This window comes from Ranitomeya imitator, chromosome 7 (assembly GCF_032444005.1).
Source record: "Ranitomeya imitator isolate aRanImi1 chromosome 7, aRanImi1.pri, whole genome shotgun sequence".
Classification (NCBI taxonomy): domain Eukaryota; kingdom Metazoa; phylum Chordata; class Amphibia; order Anura; family Dendrobatidae; genus Ranitomeya; species Ranitomeya imitator.
Window position 1 is genome coordinate 58,259,370 of NC_091288.1, and position 15,642 is coordinate 58,275,011.

A 15,642-nucleotide genomic window follows, 5' to 3' on the forward strand; every position below is an offset into this window, starting at 1 on the left:
CTGCAGTTTATAGGGCCATAATTAGGTGACAGATTCCCTTTAATTCCATAGGTTGTGTAAGCCCACTTAAGGCTGGTTTTCATAGTGGGGACTCCTCTGCATTCGTATGATTTCCATCTCCTGGCCCATTACACACGTGCCATCTATTTACGTTATGTGCCGAAAAAAAAGTCAAAAATAAATTATCAGTTGGTTTGTTGTTTTTTCAGATTAATGTACAGTAGGTTTTGGCAAACCTGGTATATGTCATAGAACATGGAGTATGTCATTAAAGGGAACCTGTCACCTGAATTTGGCGGGACTGGTTTTGGGTCATATGGGCGGAGTTTTCGGGTGTTTGATTCACCCTTTCCTTACCCGCTGGCTGCATGCTGGCTGCAATATTGGATTGAAGTTCATTCTCTGTCCTCCATAGTACACGCCTGCGCAAAGCAATCTTGCATTGTGCAGGCATGTACTATGGAGGACAGAGAATGAACTTCAATCCAATATTGCAGCCAGCATGCAGCCAGCGGGTAAGGAAAGGGTGAATCAAACACCCGAAAACTCCGCCCATATGACCCAAAACCAGTCCCGCCAAATTCAGGTGACAGAGTCCCTTTAATAAGACGCACATATAAAGATTTATTTTTTTGATCCGACTCTTGAGTGCCTCATCACGGTTACAATTCGTCCAATGTGCAGTACTCGTCCATCAGACTTGTTTTTGTGAGCTACGTTTGTCTGAGGAGCCGCTTTGCTGGGCTGTGCCGTTGTGAGCAGCTTCCAGTGGTTTGTAGACATGCATGCTTTGCATCGATGGCAGGTGTGCGGCCATACCTGCGAGCTTTGATGTCGGTCAGTTCTTGCGTTTGGCGAGTTATTTTTAGCGCCAGCGTTCCAGACAATGCAGGGACTGTTTGCAGGTAATTGATCTGCGCAGAGCAGGATTAGATAGCAGTTGTTACCAGCATCCACCTCCTCATTTCTAAAAATGGGGCTGTCAGAAGAGCAGCTGCTGTAGAATTGGAGGGAAATGCAGCAAGCAGCTGTTGATCTTCAGCACTGCAGGCTCTGCGAGGCAGGCTTCCTGGACACACTCACATCTGCTCCGTATTCATATGGCTTATTTTATCCAGCCAATCGGCACGGGCTTAACCCCTTCACTGCTGCCAGCCGTTGTCCTGGATGATCTAATGGGACATTAACGTTTCATGAGCTCTTCTGGCTCGCCCTGTTAGTATTCATATGCTTAACGTTATTTCGAGTGGCGAGGCATCCATTTAATGGTCCCTATAGGGACCGTCCTGTTATCTCGTTAACCTGTTCCTTTCTCTCCGTAAAGGAAAGAGGCCGTTCATTCTGGCGGAGGATGGAACACAGCCTATACGTGTAGGACTACTCCAGCGCGGTGGTGGTGTGCTGCGCCTGCTCTCCCAGCTGTTGACGCTCGCCTTCACTGTCCTGTCCATAAGTGTGTCCAGCCCCTAGAGCTCCGCCAGCAAATCAAGCAGCTCTGCGTTGTGCAACACATCCACACACTGTTCTTCTCCACAGCACGGCAGGAGACCAGAGACAGCCCTACACTTGCACGGATTGATTTTACCAGTTATATTTACATTTTCTGAGTGCTCTGGTTATACCGCTCTTGTCTGACATCTTTTCTGGGTGCTCGGTTCTAAGAGGACGTCTTCTGTAGCGACTGCCACCTGTCTGTAAGTCGTCTTCTTTACTTTGCTATGTTGCTTATGTCATGTACGATAATTTGCTTCTTTTTTTCATTCTATGCCTCCGTCATCCTTGAACTGTCAAACTAAGCTGCAACTTTCAGTATGGCTGCTGTGAGGAATCCGTGCATTTGCTTTGTAATTTGTCAGGACTGTTCTGGATTCTTAATGTACGAACATCCATATTGTCGTTAGTAATTCTGTCTCGACCGTCGGATGCTGTATCTGTCAGATTTGCCTCTTGACACTTTACGCGTCTTGGTGCCCATTTGGCGAATGTTCTCATTCCGAGCTGTATACTTATTTTCACGTTCTCCGGAAATGATCAATGGCGTCTCTTTCATAAAACTAAAATGTATAGAACTCTCCCTCAGGCCATTCTTCTCACCCATTGTAGGACAATGAAGCACTTGCTCCTTCACCCCCTTCTTCAACATTTTAGTATTTTTCGTAGCCTTTGGTAAGGGGGTTGCTTTCCACCGCTCGCGGAAGTGGACCCATCTCGTGTCATTCACTTTCAGGGAAGGATAAAAAAGGCAGAGTAATTATGACCGTCATTCCATTGAGATTTTAATACCGTGATTATTGGTTAAAGCTGCGAATGATTTATGGTGAAGGAGCAGGCTCTACTAGGAGGCATGTTTATTGTGCTGGGGTAAGAGCAGTTCCTGGAAGCTAAGGGTGGGGATGTGGAAGGTCCTATCGTTTTCCTATCGACAGAAATATTAGCTTTGCAGCGCGCCGGCTCTCCGCTCCTTACTCTCCTGCTAATGGTGAGGCATAAATGTTTTAGTAGGTTTGATGTGTTGGAACCAGATCGAGCTTCTTTTCTTTGTGTGGTGATTAATTGTTATGGTCCCACCTCCTCCATCTCCACACCACATGTAAGGCCAGATACTCTCCTGGTGCTGCTGAAATGTACTATTGTGTTATTAATATACAGAATACTTTTCTTTTATACCTGTACTGAAATGACTTTTCCAAACTTTCCATTCACGTTGAGACAGCTACCTAATTACCGTATGTAGCCGCACGTGATCAATGTATGAGTATATTTTGTTCCAATTTTTCTGACGATGATAAAGCCGTTCTGTCACCAGATTTCATGATACAGTCTTATACAGGAGGAGGCTGGTGTACTGACTTTAAAAATCGATGGGAGAATGGCAGTATGATCTGTTTTGAAAGTTTAAACTCCATCTCTGCGCACCTATCCCGATTAATAGTTTCTCAGCGTCCCTCCTCCCTGCTGCTGTTGACATCTCACACTGCTCAGTACAAGCTGCAGCTGTCGGACTGGTTGGTGGGGATTAAAAACAGTTGAACTCATGACTTCTCGCTCTTTTTTAGCTATGCTTGTAAAATGCTCATTAAGTATTTGGATTATAGAGCCATTCTGAAATTGGATTTTCAAAGTAAGTGCACTTGCTTTATCAGGTCGAAGGCATCTATTTTTATAAAGCATGCAGATTACAGGTGTTCTTTACAAGTTTATTACTTGCTATGATGTTGATACTTAATGGACATTTTAATCTGAATATGGTACGCTATTCCATTATTTTGATTACGTAATTGGTATACATTAATGTACCACGCATTATTACCAACAGTGTATGTAAGCTGTGGTATGGTCACATCTCATAGTGTTGTGTTCGGGTGTAAACATAGACAGAGATGTAAAAATTGGGACATTGTCGAATAATACTGTACATATTGGAACCAGGGCTGTGGAGTCAGTAAGCCAAACCTCCGACTCCTCAATTTCCATGACCGACTCCACCAAAATGGGCTCCGACTCCACAGCCCTGATTAGAACAACTGTCTGTAAATCGTGCAAAAAAAAATTCCTTTGGAGAATGGTTTTTAGTGTAGAGCTCACGTATGTTTGTACGTATTTTTCAACATATGGAGAGACTATCACTACAGGACCACTCATGTACTGCTGTCCTTACAGGTCCTATCTTTGTGAATTAGGTGGTTGGACTTTTAAGCTGTCTTTATACTCAAGATTTCTGACTTACCAAAAAACAGCCAATTTAGAACATGTTTAGTGTATTGAGCAAGCCTGACAAATGATGACAAAAGGGAAGATGCGTGTCAAAAACATGATGTGCCATGTTGGATATTTGTGGTCAAACAGATCTTCCTCCCATCACCAGAAGCTGATAACCCAACCATTGGTCTGGGATTTCGCTTTAAAACCAAAATCTTCACAGACCGACCCTTAAAAAATAAAGGTTCTTATACATGGACTCGCCACCAAATGATTGATTGAATATTACCAATCGGCAGTCCTTTATTGTCTGTACACATAAGGAGACCGCGGTAAATGATGCACACTGAACGGTCTGTAATAGATCTTAGTGCGCATATTCTGCCATTGTCCTCGGCAGCACGAGTCCTTTCTTACACAGGACAATGTGCTGCCAAGAATCATCTTTTGTGCTGCACAAGAGAACACTTCACCTGATGAATGAATGTTTTGATCATGATCATGGAAATGCATTTATTATTATTTATTATTATTATTATAGCGCCATTTATTCCATGGTGCTTTACATGTGAGGAGGGGTGTACATAATAAAAACAGGTACAATAATCTTGAACAATGCAAGTCACAACTGGTACAGGAGGAGAGAGGACCCTGAGCGTCCTCTCTGAGTTTTTAAGAGAGTTCTTAAAACACTCATTTACTATAATCTTCTAGCATAAATGCTTTATTAGCCATTCAGTAAAAGGTCATGTGGAAACCCTAAGGCTATGTTCACACTTTGCGGATTTTGTTGCGGATCCACAGCGGATTTGACCGCTGCGGATCCGCAGCAGTTTCCCATGAGTTTACAGTACAATGTAAACCTATGGGAAACAAAAAACGCTGTGCACATGCTGCGGAAAAAACCACGCGGAAACGCAGCGGATTACTTTCCGCAGCATGTCACTTCTTTACTGCGGATTTTCACCTGCTCCAATAGGAAAATGCAGATGAAAATCCGCATAAGAAACTGCAGTAAAAACCGCGATAAATCCGCAGTAAAAACCGCAACGCGTTTTCACTGCGGATTTTGGAATTCCGCTGCGGAAAATTCCGCAGTGGAATCCGCAAAGTGTGAACATAGCCTAAAGCCTTCGGGACCTGATTCGTCAATACAGATTTTGTTCATGCCGGTCTTGATGAGGGGATGTGTTGGAGGCAGATACTTCTTAAGTGACATGCGCCTCTGGACTCCTCTTACTCATAAGATTTGTGGCGTAAGGTGCTACCCTGCTCATCGTGAATTAGACAAGCCGGTGTCGCACCGTTCAGCCCATTTTGTTGGAACTTGCTTGAAAACTCCAAAAGTTGCAAAAGTTTGCATTTCATGATGACTCGTGGCCATTGTGTCCATGCACCTCCTGATTTGAAGGTACCCAAGAAATATATGTACCGTAGTTCAGTGCAATCTATTTCCGTGTCCGTAATCCATAAAGACAATCCAGAAAAATGTTTTGGTCTCTGTGGTCGCTGCTTTGCATCTCGAACAAGCAAATCAGGCGCCACCGTAGACTCCATTTATCCAGTATACTACATAATTAAAATTGAATAAATATTAGATATTCGGCATTATTGGTGGTAATGTTCAGAAACATTGGGTAACGGACTCTTTTTTTTTTTTTTTTTTTTTTTTTTTTAAATAGGTCTTAATTTCTCAGAAATGTGGAGCACTGGCCTTTAGTTGTAATCTTTGAAATGATGTACTTAGCGTAACTTGTATATTGTACGGGCCTCTGTGTGGTACTTTTTTTTTTTTTGCAAGCGTGGACGAGCCATTGGTGATCTCTTGGGATTTGTGTTACACTTGGGCTTTTTCACAACCACAGTGTCTACTAGAGAGAAACCACAGTGTTTCCTCAGGTCATACAACAGCGTGTCTGTGGTTTGTGTGTAAATCACTGAGGCAGAACCTGAAGTTCCTCAGCAATGCTCTGTACAGATGTGACAGTCTTTTGTCAAGAATCTGATTAGAGCTTCCTGGATTACGTGACTGAGGTAATGTTATGTCCCAACGCTAGCGTCCCATCGAGCAAAAGCAGCTGAGGTGTCACCGAGGGCAACCAATGAGGGAATGTGATGGTTGCTATGGATGGTGACTACCGCCATCCTGTATGGCTGACAGGGTCGTAATTAGTGAATTTGTATTTGAGGATAAGCCCCTTATAATAATAATAATAATAATCTTTATTTTTATATAGCGCTAACATATTCCGCAGCGCTTTACAGTTTGCACACATTATCATCACTGTCCCCGATTGGGCTCACAATCTAGAATTCCTATCAGTATGTCTTTGGAATGTGGGAGGAAACCGGAGTGCCCGGAGGAAACCCACGCAAACACGGAGAGAACATACAAACTCTTTGCAGATGTTGTCCTGGGTGGGATTAGAACCCAGGACCCCAGCGCTGCAAGGCTGTAGTGCTAACCACTGCGCCACCGTGCTGCCCCTTCTGTACATTGTAATATTTTGTTTTAAAAGATTGTGTGTGAAGTGTTTTTTTTTTTTTTAGATCGCCTTTTGAAATTGATTGCGTATCCATTGGGCGCAGTCTGATGGCTGTATAAATCGGAGCGAGATCAAAACACAGTGCACAGACTGGCTGGCAGCTCTCCTGACTTGAGCTTAACAGCTTTGACTATTTCTATGCAGCTGACACGTTCAGGTTCGGAGAGCCGCCAGCCAGTCCGTGCACCGTGTTTTGATCTCGCTCCGATTTATATGGCTGTCTGCCTTAGCACTTAGATTAACGGATTAGTAAGGGTACCGTCACACAGTGCCATTTTGATCACTACGACGGTACGATTCGTGACGTTCCAGCGATATCCATACGATATCGCTGTGTCTGACACGCAGCAGCGATCAGGGATCCTGCTGAGAATCGTACGTCGTAGCAGATCGTTTGGAACTTTCTTTCGTCGCTGGATCTCCCGCTGTCATCGCTAGATCGGTGTGTGTGACACCGATCTAGCGATGTGTTCGCTTGTAACCAGGGTAAACATCGGGTTACTAAGCGCAGGGCCGCGCTTAGTAACCCGATGTTTACCCTGGTTACCAGCGTAAATGTAAAAAAAAAACAAACAGTACATACTTACATTCCGGTGTCCGTCAGGTCCCTTGCCGTCTGTTTCCCGCACTCACTGACTGCCGGCCGTAAAGTGAAAGCAGAGCACAGCGGTGACGTCACCGCTGTGCTGTGCTTTCACTTTACGGCCGGCAGTCACTGATTGCGGGAAGCAGACGGCAAGGGACAGACACCGGAATGTAAGTATGTATGGTTTGGTTTTTTTTACGCTGGTAACCAGGGTAAACATCGGGTTACTAAGCGCGGTCCTGCGCTTAGTAACCCGATGTTTACCCTGGTTATCCGGGGACCTCTGCATCGTTGGTCGCTGGAGAGCTGTCTGTGTGACAGCTCCCCAGCGACCACACTACGACTTACCAACGATCACGGCCAGGTCGTATCGCTGGTCGTGATCGTTGGTAAATCGTATAGTGTGACGGTACCTTAAGGGGTCTAACTTTGAGCACTCTCTCTGAACGGCTAATTGAACGGGTGTGCCTTCAGTCTTATGATCATTTACTTTGACTGCTGGACCCCACAGATCTGATATTGGGGTGGGACTATCCTAAAGGCCCCCATACACAGTAGATGGGTGTTGGCTGAATGATTGTGCTGATGGCCGCTATCTGTCCCGGCTCTCCTATACATAGGTGCTCGGCCGAGCATTCTCTTGTTTTCTGAGCATGTCGTTGCCAGACGCCACTGGTGACAGTAGGTTGTGTGGAGAACCAAATGATTGAGTGTAGAAATTCAAGAGCTCTGCTCTTTCTCCACCTCGACATCATCATCCAGGGAAGAGTCAGGACATTCCACTGTACATTAGATGGTTTCCCAAAATTGGCAAGTTCGGCCAAATTGTATCTAATATGTGTGGGGAACTTAAAGGCATTGTCCGGTCACAACCTGTCCGTTGAATAGTTCATCAATAGGAGATTGGTGGAAGGCTGACGTCTGGGGAACGTCAGCTGGAGATAAATATAAGAAAGGAATGAAGCTGCAGAGTGTAGATCCATTCAGTGTGTAGTGGTCGCTGCCATGTACTGCAGAACAGCTCCTATTCAATAGAATCATATGGATAGGTCATCAGTGTGGTGTGATCGAACAACTCCTTTATGGTTAGGTGCAAGAGCCATTTGTGTTAGGCCCCTTTCACACATCAGTTTTTTGCCGTCAGTCACAATCCGTTGGCTCGACGGATCCGTTGCAGATTGTGAAAAACTGATGCGACGGATACGTTTTTTTGGAAGGATCCGACTAGTTCTGGCTAATTGGATCAGAGCTTGCTCAGTTTAAAAAAAAAAAAAAACGAAATCCGTCGCCAGATTCTGTCATTTGACTGATCCGGCGCCATAGGCTTCCATTCTAGCAAATGACGGATGGCGACAGATCTGTCGCTGTCCGTTTTTTCGACGAACACAAAAAAAGTTACTTTGTCCGTTGTCAAACAATTTTCGACGGATCGGGCGAACAATAGATGAAACGTGAGGCCATCCGTCGCTAATTCAAGTCTATGAGGAAAAAATGGATCCGACAGCATCAGTCGCCGGATCCGTTTTTTTCCCCCCCAAAATTTGATGGATTACGACTGATGGCAAAAAACTGATGTGTGAAAGGGGCCTAAGTTGTCCAGTTAAACAAAATCCTGAGTATCAAAATCATGTTCTTCATTTTATTAATTCTACTTCTGTTGTCATTGGCTCCCTGATCTTCAGCTATCCTCGCTGGCCTAAGGTCAGCAGCTCCATTTTCCAGTGTTGGCACATGATCAGTGCTGTATGTGAAGGATTCGGACTGAGTGGATTTTTTCAATAGTTTAACCAGCCCCATTTTCTGTCACTACTGATGCATAGAAAAAGAAGGGGTCAGGCTTAACTATTGAAATGAGCCATCCAGCCTCCTTTACACAATCACCATCACGTGGCTGAAAGTGGATCTGCTGAACCTGGGACTGCAGTGTGAAGATTGAGGCACCTGTGGCAAGAGAAGCAGATTAGTAAGCTTCATGTTACTGCTTCAAGGACAATTATGTATAACTAGATGGTGGCCCGATTCTAATGCATCGGATATTCTAGAATATGTATGTGTGTATATAGCAGCCACATAGTATATAGCACAGGCCGCGTAGTATATAGGAGTACTACGTGGCCTGTGGTATATACCATGTGGCTGCTATATACATACATATTGTAGAATACCTGATGCGTTCATATAGGCCACGCAGTAAATAACACAGCCCAGGTAGTAACAGCCCACACAGTATATAGCAGCCACGCAGTATATAACACAGCCCACGTAGCATGTAACACTGGCCACGTAATATATAGCACAGCCCACATAGTATCTAACAGTGGCCACGTAGTATATATCACGCAGTATAGAACACAGCCACTTAGTATATAACACTGCCCACGTAGTATATAGCAGCCATGTAGTATATAACGCAGCCCACGCAGTATAGAACACAGCCCACACAGTATCTAACACTGGCCAGGTAGTATATAGCAGCCACGCAGTATAGAACACAGCCCACACAGTATCTAACACTGGCCAGGTAGTATATAGCAGCCACGCAGTATAGAACACAGCCCACACAGTATCTAACACTGGCCAGGTAGTATATAGCAGCCACGCAGTATCTAACACTGCCCACATAGTATTTAGCAGTGTGGGCAGGCACCATATCCCTGTTAAAAAAATAATTAAAATAAAAAATAGTTGTATACTCACCCATCGGCGGGATCCAGCGTAAAACCAGCGAACCTCTGGCGATGCGCGCGGCTGCCGCCATCTTGCGTTCCCAGGATGCATTGCGAAATTACCCAGATCACTTAACGGTCTTGCGAGACCGCTAAGTCTTCTGGGTAATTTTGCAATGCATCTCTGGGAACGCAAGATGCGGGCAGCCGCAAGCGCATCGTCGGACTACGGAAGGTGAGAACAGCAGGGTTTTTTTTAATTATTTTTAACATGAGATCTTTTTACTATTGATGCTGCATAGGTCACCCTGGTCACGCAGGGTTAATAGCGGCGGCATTAACCCTGTGTGAGCGGTGACTGGAGGGGAGTATGAAGCGGGCACTGACTGCAGGAGAGTATGGAGCGGGCGCCGGGCACTGACTGCAGGGGAGTAGGGGAGGGACTAATCAGACTGTGGCCGTCGCTGATTGGTCGCGGCAGCCATGACAGGCAGCTGGCGAGACCAATCAGCGACTTGGATTTCCATGACAGACAGAGGCCGCGACCAATGAATATCCGTGACAGACAGAAAGACAGAAGGACAGACTGAAGTGACCCTTAGACAATTATATAGTAGATTTTAGCTGGACAGTCCCTTTACTGGGAAGAAGTCTTGATTAGATGCATCGAGTGCTTTTCACTTTGATGATCTTTAATCTCGACATGTCCATCCTGCATTAAAATATTCATTTTCCATTGCAAGCGATGCAAAAACTGTCTGTTTGCTATGATAGAATGAGTCTGTCGTCCATTTGAGAAGGTACAATGATCAAATAAAAATGAATATGGCCGCACTTCTGTTTCTCGCTTTTGCGTGTGTATTTATTCCATGAGCAGTAAATCATTTTTTTCTCGCATTTGCTCGTACCATTAGCAAAGCAACCATTCCCACGTTAATATCAGACATTATCCTACAAACAACTAGACATGGCGTTTTGCTACACTTGTGACAGTACTATGCAGCTTTTAGCAATATAATTGACAGTTGGTCAATAAGTTTTGTTGTTGGCAGTTTGGCTTTTTGTTAGTTTTAAGTAAACGCCATTATGTTAGTGTGAATAGCGCCTAAAGCTTTGTTATCCATTTTCATTACAATGACCAATAGTTGTTTTATTGATCATTCTTCACAGTTTAGCGTCCCTTTAAGTCTACCCCACATTATCTATCAGCTATGGAGTGAATAAGCCTGACCTGCAATACCAGATACAACCACTACCAAATGTGCGGCGCTGTGCCTGGTAAACACTGCAGACAAGACGCTGCTCGCAATGTAGAATCCCTATCAGTATGTCTCTGGAATGTGGGAGGATACGGGAGAACCATGGAAATAAGCAACTTTTTTTAAAAAAATTAGCTTTTTCTCAAAATCCTCAATTCCCGGTTAAAAATCTGTATTCCGTATTTTTAGACCTTTTTCCTTTGCTTTCTGCTGAACATTTTCTGTGCAGATTCTGCAGCTATGAAGCAAAAGCAAATAATTATCTTTAGGCTATGGCGATATGGTGACGTGTCGTGCGACAATGAAATCGCGGCTACATATTGCAACATTGGATGTAATAATGTGTGATGTCACTTGGCAGCTTGTGACCGCGTTGCATGGTTCCAAACGAGTTGGTCACAAGTCACACGCGACTTGTACTGAAGGCTATGGCAAGGCTGACGACACATTGCAGAGCTGTTTTTTGCACGCAGCTTTACAGAGGATTGCTGTTGAGCGACACATTGTATCCCCCTAGCTTTATGAGAACTTGCCTTGGGTCATGTTCAGACATGATGTTCACACGCATTCTGTTGTTGGAAAATCCACAAAAAAATCTATCATTTCAGTGCCTTTAATTGGCGGAGAGAAGTTTTATACGTAGACCGCAGTGTACAGTATAGTTTTATTGAAAGGTAGAGACTAGTGATGAGCAAACGTGCTGAGTAAGGTGTTATCTGAGCATGCTCTGGTGCTAAGAGTGTCTTCTGCGTGTTCGAAAAATATGTTCGAGTCCCCAAGGCTGCATGTCCGCAGCTGTTTGACAGCTGCAACACATGCAGGGATTGCGAGACATGCAGCCGCGGGGACGCAAACATATTTTTCGAGCACGCGGAAGACACTCCGTTAGCACTCAAGCATGCTCAGATAACACCTTATCCCAGCACATTCGCTCATCACTAGTAGAGACTAACTGAGACCACTCCTGTTCCCGTTGTGCCCCCATAACTCCTCGAGAAATAAAAGTTCTATTTGGTTTACATACTAAAGTTTGGATAAAAGTGACAATTGAAGGAAAAATATCAGCCTGGAAGAGTTTATGCTAATGATTCCGCCTCCGTTACAGGTAGAGGTAAACTTGTTTTAGTGTGCTCACAGCTCATAAATTTTGTCTAATTTTTAATTGTGTTATAGTCACCTCTGATTAAGCACTTAAAAAAACAAAATAAAATCCTGCTATGATGAGTGTAACCACAGTGTATGTGAGACGGGGGCGGCTAGAAGATGGGGGGGCCTGTGAAACCAATTACATCATGGATTCTATTGCAACAGCTCATCAACTTTTATAATTCCGCTCTGGAGCCACCGCAGTGGAAGTGTCGTCTTCTAAACTCCCTCCATTAAAGGGAATCTGTTAGTAAGTTTTTGATATGTAATCTGAGAGCGATGAAGGGGCTGAGGTCCTGATTCCAGCAATGTCCCTTAATAGGCTGTGTATTTTTGTTTTGATAAAATCAGTGTTTTATCAGCAGGAGATTCATTACAGGACTATGTGTCCAGTGCCTCCTAGTCAACTGAGCTGCATAACCCCGCCCCACCACTGATTAGCAGCTTTCTGTCAATATACAGTGAACACAGAAAGCTGCCAATCAGTGGGGTACTGTTGTGAGTTCTGTTTTTGGGCTCCCTCTGGTGGTTACTGATGGTACTGGGTGATTTGTGTTCTGCTGTCTCTGGTGTCCACCTGTTCTATTAGGATTTGGGAGTTTCCTATTTAACCGGGCTTTCTTGTAATTTCCCCGCCGGCTATCAAGGTTATCTGAGTGTTTTGTTACCTCAGCTTCTGGCTTCAGTAATCTTCAGGACAAGCTAAGTTTTTTATTTTCTTGTTCCACGTTTTGCTTTATTTTTGTCTTGTCCAGCTTGCATATAATTGTTTCTTTGCTGCTGGTTGCTCTAGTGGGCTGTAATTGCTCCTCATGTTCCATGAGTTGGAACATGAGTTCAAGTAATTACAGGATGGTTTTTTGAAGGGTTTTTTGCTGACCGCGCAGTTTACTTTTGTATCCTCTGCTATCTAGTTTTAGTGGGCCTCATTTTGCTGAATCTGTTTTCATACTGTGTATGTGCCTTCCTCTCATTTCACCGTCATTATATGTGGGGGGCTGCTATTTCTGTGGGGTATTTCTCTGGAGGCAAGAGAGGTCTGTGTTTCTTCTAATAGGGGAAGTTAGATCTTCGGCTGGTGCGAGACGTCTAGGATCAACGTAGGCACGTTCCCCGGCAATTGTTATTTGTGTGTTCAGGTTTAGGGTCGCGGTCAGCTCAGGTTCCATCACCCTAGAGCTCGTTGGTGCTCGTCCTTTTGTGATTCCCTGCCATTGGAATCATGACAGGGTACATGGGGTTTTACAGGGCTCAGCATTCAAAGAACTGCCAGATCTGCAGCAGAAAAAAACAGAGATTGTATCAAAATAATTGCATGCAGACCAATAAGTGCCACACTGCTGGAATCGGAGTCTCAGCCCCTACATCATTCTGCTCTCAGATTACATAGAAAAACCCTGCTGACAGATATATTGGAAACGGCTCAGACAGATAGTACAGCTGAAACGTTGTACAATACATGGAAAAATAAATCACTTGTCTTTTTTGCTGCCACAACTACAAGTGTTTTTTTTTTTTTGGGTTCGTAGTGCATAAGCAGAAGGAGTAGGTAACCTGAGGCCGGCACCTTATCTCTTTATACTAAATATAGGATCCTGCAGCATATTTGCTTTACTGTATTGCAAAATGTACTAAATGCTTTTCAAAGAGAGTTTTTATTTATTTTTTTTGTTTCAGATTGGTTATTTTTATAATTATTTTAAAGAGAACAAGATTAGCAGGACCCCAGTCCAGCTGCCGCGTTGGTAGTCCGTCTCCTGTGTTGGTAGTCCGGCTGCCACGTTGGTAGTCCGTCTCCTGTGTTGGTAGTCCGGCTGCCTCGCTGGTAGTCCGGCTGCCTCGCTGGTAGTCCGGCTGCCGCGCTGGTAGTCCGGCTGCCTCGCTGGTAGTCCGGCTGCCTCGCTGGTAGTCCGGCTGCCTCGCTGGTAGTCCGGCTGCCTCGCTGGTAGTCCGGCTGCCTCGCTGGTAGTCCGGCTGCCTCGCTGTCACACCGGGCCTAAATATATATTATAGTTTATTTTTTATTTCACACCAGTGCGAGTCGATGGGTGACTTATAGGGCTACATGGCTTCCCATAGCTTTTATTGGGCCACGCATCATTAGTTTTCCCCATGCAGATATGACCACCCCGGATTCTACATGCAAGGACGCCAATCCCAATCCTACAAATAAAGCGCAGTGTAAGATTATCCAAACGGTTTGTCGACCAGATTTCATTAACCATGGAGCAAGTGTTGAGCCCGTACAGTGCACATTATTGTGGAGCAGACTATCCGCTCTATGGCCGTGTGTGTAGATGAAAACCATGAATTCTGAGGCGATAGTAACCCACGTCACTCATGGCCACATGTAAGAGGAACCGTGCCTGGCTAGGAATGCCGGGCCCCCCATTAAGTGGCTCAATGTGCACTTTTCAAACACATCACTTGTGGAATTTTCTGGTGGTCTCAGATAAATAGTTGGGAGGAAATGTGTGCGGTTTTCACAGCAAAGCATAACCTTCCTGTCTTCTCGTCTGCTCGGCGCAGGGTCTGGGGGGAGATACGAGTCATTGGCGTGTATCTGCTTCCCTTTCTCCTTCGCCCATGTGCCTTACGTTATGTTACAGAACTAATAGCGCCCTCCCCCGCATGACCCCAAATCAGTAATGGACAAGGCTCTATATGGTTGTCACAGCACAGACTGGGCTGGAGATGTGCATGGCTTGGCTTTATCTATCTGGTGTTGATCCATATGAAGAGAGCTGAATGGTAGAGGGTCATGGGGTAGGTTTTCGTTTCTTTGTTTTGGATTGGCTGATATAACCGTTTTATAGCATGACGGTGCATGAATTCTAAGGAGCGTATTTTCAGTCCGAGTGCGATCCAACAAAACATCGGATCACCCCTGTTCCATTGTTGGTGTATGGAACCGTGCACATGTACAATCTTTTCCTTATACAGTGTCCGAGGGAAAAATTGTCACCTGCCTGAGTTTGATTCGATATTCGAATCACGCTCGGCCAAGCAAGTCAATGAGTCCTTGAGAATCATCAGACTGCACTCTGATGACATCTGAGTGCAGTCCAATTTCCATGAGTGGAAAAGATGGAGACTTTTTTTCTTCTACATCCGAGATCAAAATGTCACTTGCATAATTGGTCCAATTCGGATGAGCGAATCTATGGCCGTCTGCACCTGCCCTTATAGGATTCTGTCCATCACAAAGTTGTGCTTTCACTATATGTGGGATAGTAGTGTAGTAAATGGGTATGAACTTATTTTAGAGGACAAAATATGGTGCACCAGGGGAGACAGAGGAGCTTGGATCACACCACTGGGATCTTCACCAATCGTCAGAACAGAAGACCTGTTTCCCCCGTTCTCTCCTAGATCCAAGACGACAGCATGGAGTAGCTAAATGAAGCTACAAGACTTTAGCGTTCGGATAAATTAAGTACTTTTTTATTTACAGATCTTTGCTGTGAGCTGCCGCACTCAGATGGCAGATCATGTGGGCCCCATCAATTTTGATCAATATTTTATGGTTCATCATTTTGTACATTACAGGGAAAATTGACCTCCTGTTTCTACATGGAGCTTAGAAGGATTCAGCTAGTCAGTTATTAATCATGTGATGTCATAGATCTAATGGAAAAGAGAAGAATTATCTGGGTAGAAAGGCAAAATGAGCAATTGTAAGTGCACAGTGCCATAGAATATGATGACTGCAGTATATTAAGAGGATAACAATTTTGATG

The 15,642-nt window shown here is 44.5% G+C and overlaps 1 protein-coding gene across 2 annotated transcripts in view; it reads left to right on the forward strand.

Moving 5' to 3' along the window:
• Window positions 1–15,642, forward strand: part of HDAC4 (histone deacetylase 4) — a 213,280-nt gene that overhangs the window by 109,356 nt on the left and 88,282 nt on the right. Inside the window, exon 1 of one of the 2 annotated variants that reach the window (XM_069733293.1) lies at window positions 1,605–1,694. The exons of the other annotated variant lie outside the window; for it this stretch is intronic. The gene's annotated coding sequence lies outside the window, so the exon portion shown is untranslated. Of the gene's footprint in view, window positions 1–1,604; window positions 1,695–15,642 lie in introns of those variants that run through there. 2 annotated transcript variants of the gene reach the window in all.